Source organism: Sapajus apella, unplaced genomic scaffold (genome assembly GCF_009761245.1).
Source record: "Sapajus apella isolate SASKATOON/1434 unplaced genomic scaffold, GSC_monkey_1.0 scaffold12, whole genome shotgun sequence".
In the NCBI taxonomy this organism is placed as follows: Eukaryota; Metazoa; Chordata; class Mammalia; order Primates; family Cebidae; genus Sapajus; species Sapajus apella.
Genome location: NW_022436952.1, coordinates 16,058,178 through 16,064,185, shown reverse-complemented (window position 1 = coordinate 16,064,185; position 6,008 = coordinate 16,058,178).

Below are 6,008 nucleotides of genomic sequence, written 5' to 3'. Positions count from 1 at the left end.
ACTGGCTTGAGACTCAGTTAGGGTGACACCAGCGACTGCTGAATAAGCACACGCACTTGAAGGTCTTAGGGCAAAAAAGATGATCTCTCATTCAGCATGAGTGTTCCTGGTTGGTAGACAAATTCCCTTTACACAGAGATTCAGAGATCCAGGCTCCTTCCATATAATGTCTCCACCATCCTCTAGGGAAGGGTTTGGCAAACTTTTATTTTTTTGAGACAGTTTTGCTCTTGTTACACAGGCTGGAGTGCAATGGCACCATCTTGGCTCAATGCAGCCTTCACCTCCCTGGTTCAAGTGATTCTCCTGCCTTGGACTCCCGAGTAGTTGGAATTACAGGAATGCACCACCATGCCCAGCTAATTTTTTTTTGTATTTTACTAGAGACGGGTTTTTCACCATATTGGTCAGCCTGGTCTTGAACTCCTGACCTCAGGTGATCTGCCTGCCTCAGCCTCCCAGAGTGCTGGGATTAAAGGCATGAGCCACCGAGCCTGGCCAAACCAAGATTTTGCGTAAAGGTCCAGATAGTAAATATTTTAGGCTTTGTGGGCCTGATCACATCTGTCACAACTACTCAACTCTGCTCTTGCAAGGCAAAGCAGCCAGACTGTACATAAAATGACTGGGCATGGCAGTGATTCAATAAAACTTTATGTATAAAAACAAGCAGCAAATAGACACAGCTATGTTCCAATAAAACTTTTTACAAAAGCAAGAAGCAAACCCACTTTGGCCCATGGGCTATGGTTTGTCTTCTGCTTCTTCCAACCGGCAAAGGATATCAGGAGGGAATGGAAGACACCCACTTAAACTCCGTCACTCAGAGTGTCACACAGCACTTCCACATATGCTTGTATGTTGCTATCAAGATGAGAAATGCAGTCTCTGGCTGGGCAGTCACTTTCCAGCAGCAGAGCTACATTGTGGGCGGGCAACATGGATCTTTGGTGATCAGATGGCCAGCCATCTCTGAGAATTTACGTCCAACTAATACCTGCTGAGTATCTCCTGTGTGTGGCAGTTTCTGTGCTCTGTCCGGGCACACAGGGGTTCAAAAGATGCTCCAACCCTAGACAGATCAGAATCTAGTTTAAATTGAAAAATAGAAAGATCTTATTCCTAAGATGTCAGCTCTTTTTCTGAGGATTTTTACCTTTCAAACAGGTGCCCAAAATGCCAGGCTGATTACAGGTGGATTACACCTGTAATCAGTTGTCAGAGGATTGCCTGAGGCCAGGAGTTGAAGGCCAGCCTGGGCAATGCAGCAAGACCTCACCCCCACCCTGTCACCACAAAAAAATTAAAAATTGGCCCAATATGGTGGCATGTAACTGTAGTTCCAGCTACTCAGGGGGCTGAGGTAGGAGGATCTCCTGAGTCCAACAGTTTGAGGCTGCAGTAAGCTATGATTGGGCCCCTTGTACTCCAGTCTCAGTGACAGAGCAAGACCCTATCTCTAAAAAAAACAAGAAGCAGCAGAGAACTGGTAGAGGCTTCTTCACAGGGCAGAGGCCATTCTGTTTTATATACCATTGAGTCCTCAGCTCAGCATAGGACCTGGCATACAGAGGGATCTCAGTATTTGCTGCATAAATGAATTAAATTGTGACTCATCTACAGAGCTAGAACTTTGGGGGTCAGTGCCGGACACTTTTCATACTTGATGGGTTTAGAATCTAAACCAGAAAATCTGTCTTAGATCTGTGCAATGTCAAAACATCAAAGGAGGATCGTTTGTATCCAAACAGAAGAGTAAAAACTTAGATCCATCATGTAGACATTTGGTCTGTAAATGGAATTGTGATCCAGAAGACCTAACTCTAAGGATCTGTGACAATAGATAGCCACAGTGTAATATTATGCAATTCTTTTTTTTTTTTTTTTTTTTTTGAGACTGAGTCTTACTCTGTTGCCCAGGCTAGAGTGCAGTGTGCAGTGGCATGATCTAAGCTCACTGCAACCTCTGCCTCCCAGGTTTAAGTGATTCTTCTGCCTCAGCCTCCCAAGTAGCTGAGATTATAGGTGCCTCCCACCATGCCCAGCTAATTTTTTCTTTTTCTTTTTTTTTTTTTTTTTTTTTTTTTTTTTTTTTGGTATTTTTAGTAGACACGGGGTTTCACCATGTTGGTCAGACTGGTCTTGAACTCCTGACCTCAGGTGATCCACCAGCCTTGGTCTCCCAAAGTGTTGGGATGACAGGTATGAGCCACCATGCCCAGACGTAATACTATACAATTCTTTACAGCTTCTAAGACGCTTCTCTACCCATGTGCTCATGTGAAACATCACACATGACCTTAGGTGAACGAGACAAGCTCCACACTCCCCCTTTTACAGAGGAGAATACTGAAGCCCTGAGAGACGCAGTGGATCCCTCAAGGGTACTCAAGTAGAAGGTCCTTAAACCAGGCCTGGAGGCCATGACTGATCTGAATCAAGAGGGTCCTATCCCTTCTCCTCACTGGTAGCTCTGGCTTGAGAACAAAGTAGCCACTAAGTACGGATTTCTAAAATTTAGCTTATGTTGAAAACTTTTATACCAAACTGCATCTTCTCTGAAAAGAATTGGTCCAAGGCTGTGTGTATTTCAAATAAAAGGAGTTCTAATTTTATAAACTTTATGAAATGAAACGCCCTGGAGCATGTCTCACAAACAAGACTGAATTTACACAAAATCGAGAGACAGGGCTGGGAGACACGCTCATATTGTGACCTCTGGCAAGCCACTTCCTCACTCAGGAGTTTATTCTCAGCTGTTACAAGGGGATGGGATCTGATGCTCTCTGGAGTCTTTCTCAGCTCAAAGAAAAAAGCTATAATCAATTATCTCTGGGCATTAGGCCAACATTTTTTACAATCTCTCAATAACCCATTGTGAAGGCTTCAAGGGAAGGCAAAGGTATTTGCGGTTCACTCAAAAGAGGCTGTGGTGATTTCCCTCCAGGCCACGCAGGTGGTCTCTGGACCTGAGTTTCCAGCCAGATAGAGCTGGGGGTGTTGGGGAAGGTAGTTTGGTTGCTGCTGAGTCCTTGCAGGTACCTGTGAGCCAGGACAATGCATGGACTCCTCAGACACACGTACACAAGCTGCTATTCCCAAACCATCACTTTGCAAGGACTCTGACCCTGGACAACCTCCCTTTCAGAAAGTCATCAATATTGTGATTATGAGCCATTAATGTAATAATAACTAGCAGGCAATGGAGTGGTCCAGGCAGTACCTTGGGCGTCTGTCGTCATACAAGGAGGGAAGCTGAGTGGCCCATTCCCCACGAGCACAGAGCGCTGCATTTCTGGCTCACCAGAATCTTCCCCAGCAGGCAATGCTTCGAGTACGTCCTCTGCAGAGCCACCTGGCTAAAAGGGGAGAAAAGAAATCAGGCCGAAGTTGGGCTGGTGGGAATTTCCAAACGAGAGAGCCCATGTGCTGGGAAGGATGCATTGGACGGAACTTCTCCAGGGTTTGTTCTGAATTGTAATGAGTGGCATGCCAAAGTCAAGATTTTTATTTCTTATTTTTCAAAAGCCGCATTGATGGGAACAAGCTCACAATACAAACAGTGGTGATTGCAATCATTTGCTGTTCCCATGGCAACAGACAAGATTAAAAGGGCAAACAACGAAGCTGGAACTCTCTTCAGAGAGTTAAGCACTCCCGATTTTAATTGCCAGGCAGCACACTGACACATGGAGTCCCCGGCTCGTGGTTTAATGGGATCCAAACCTCTCCTCAGTTTCTTACTGGAGGCCATCCAGGCTGACCACTTGGGCCCTCACTCCTCCATCCAGAGCATGAGGCACAAGAAAGTGTCATGTTGCTCCTTGAATACCTCCAGCGATGGGAGCTCATTCCAACCAGCTGGACATGAGGGCTCAGTAATGGGGCAGCCTTAGCAGTCAGGGGAGAAAACCATAGGGCATGGGCTCAGGCTGCTAAAATATGAACAAGAAGGCAAAAGTTGATAATAGCATTAATTTTAATCAAATCCATGGTTTATAAAGGCATGGTTCTCAGTGTTCTACCCTTGATCGCAAAAAGACAGCACCAATAACTTACTTTCAGCAAAGAATTCCTATGTGTCACACACACAGCGCTAGTCCATCATTATGTATGACCTCACCTAACCCTCTCAGCAGCCTGCCGCAAGCATTATTATAATTCCAGTTTCGCAGATGAGGGGCTGCAGCTTGGGGAGATTAAAGCCACGGTCACACAACCAGCAGTGGCAGAACCAAGACAGAAACTGAGACCCATTTGACCTCAGAGCCCAAGCTTTTGCTACCGTTTTGCCCCTGGAGGAAGGAATCAGCTGAATTTGGAGACAGTTGCCTGGCAGGGGCAGGCAGCGGTGAGAAGGTGATGTCTCAGGGACACCTGGTGGCATCGCCAAGCTGTTCTCTCCGAGCCTTCCCAAAAGGAAACTCCAGTCTTGGGGCTGCAGGCTCAGCTCGCCTCTCTGCCTGTGGCACCTGCAGACGGACATTGTTACTGTTGCCTTCTTGAGATTTTTCTTGTTTCCAAGGCTCCAGCTTTGCCAGCTCAAGCTGCCTTCTGCCTTGAGCCATGAGTTCTCTCCTCTCACAGCTGCCTGGCCTTTGATCAGCCTGGCTCAAACAATCTCTGCAGGTCTGGGGAGAAGCAGACCTTTGGAAAATCAACACTGAAATAAAACAATAATGAATTCACAAAGAAACTGATGATTCAATAAACCACCCAGAGCATCTAGTCTTTCCACCCCACCCCACCCCAGATAAACAAGGTCTGTTCCCAAACTCCAATCAGTCACTATTTGCCTCTGAACTATTTACTGTGCACCTGCTATGGGCCAGGCACTGGATCTCATCCAAACTGGATGAGTTCTGGATCATTCAGAGGGGGGTCTGCATGAGGAGAGCAGGCAGGGTGGCCGTCAGCTATCACAGAGCAAGGTAAATAGTGGCAAATGCTGCAAGAGCAGAGGGAGACATCACTGTTGATGTTGAGAGACAAGGAAGACGGTTCTCCTCTTGGGGATCTTGGAAAGCTTCTTGCAGGAGGGGGCCTTCTCAGTCACTACTCCCTCACAGAGGCAATATTGACTAAGTCCCCACAGACACTCTGCTAGGGGCTGCGGTATGAGGGTGAACAAAACATGGTCCCTGCGGGCTGGAACTTATTGTCTGGTGGAGAAAACAGTCATCTATTAAACCTCAGAAAAAGTGCCCTAAAGGGCAAAAAGAGGGCTCTAGGGGAAAGTAAAGCAAAGCAAATGCTCATGTATTGGGTGCCCAGGGGAACTTCCTAAGAAGAGTAGCACTGGGGCTGGGATGGGAATGCTGAGGAGGGGCTAGATGTATGAAACCGATCAGTGGGATCACACTGGAAACAAGTGGCACGAGCCAATGGGATAATGTGGGGTCTCTTGGTGAGAGCACTGTTGACATGGATGTGGGAAGGCTCAAAAAAATCAAGAAGGGACAGTGCAGTCCCCTGGGGTTTGTAACAGTAAGGAGCCTCTCCTATCCCTGCACGGAGAGGAGAGAGCCTCTGAAGGGAACAGCCGGGACCAAGACACACACCCCGCCCAGGGCGGCCAGCTGGGGTGAAGCTGGGGAAGCAAACCCTGACCACGATCTTTTCCCACCATCTGATCACCTGCCAAGGGCTCCCTCTGGCCAAACCCAACCAGAAGCCAGAAAGCACAGGACCCTCTTGCTTAGGCTCACAGAGTCAACCTCCCAAGGGGTGGAAGGAAGGAAGTGGACAAGCATGGAGGGGTACGTGGATACATCCAGCCCGAAGGGAGGAGTGTGCGTCGTCACAGCAACCAGATGCAACAATCTCCGCTCCTCCCCAAAACCTCATTAACATAACTGGGCAGAGAATGAGGAAGGAGAAAGAAGCAGTGGATAGAGTACAGCAAATGTGAGACAGGCAGGACAGTGATAACTGGCCCAGGAAATGAGAGAGAGCTGAAGCCTCAGTTGCTGCAGAGGGAAGATCAATGGCAAGCAAATGTTAACCCC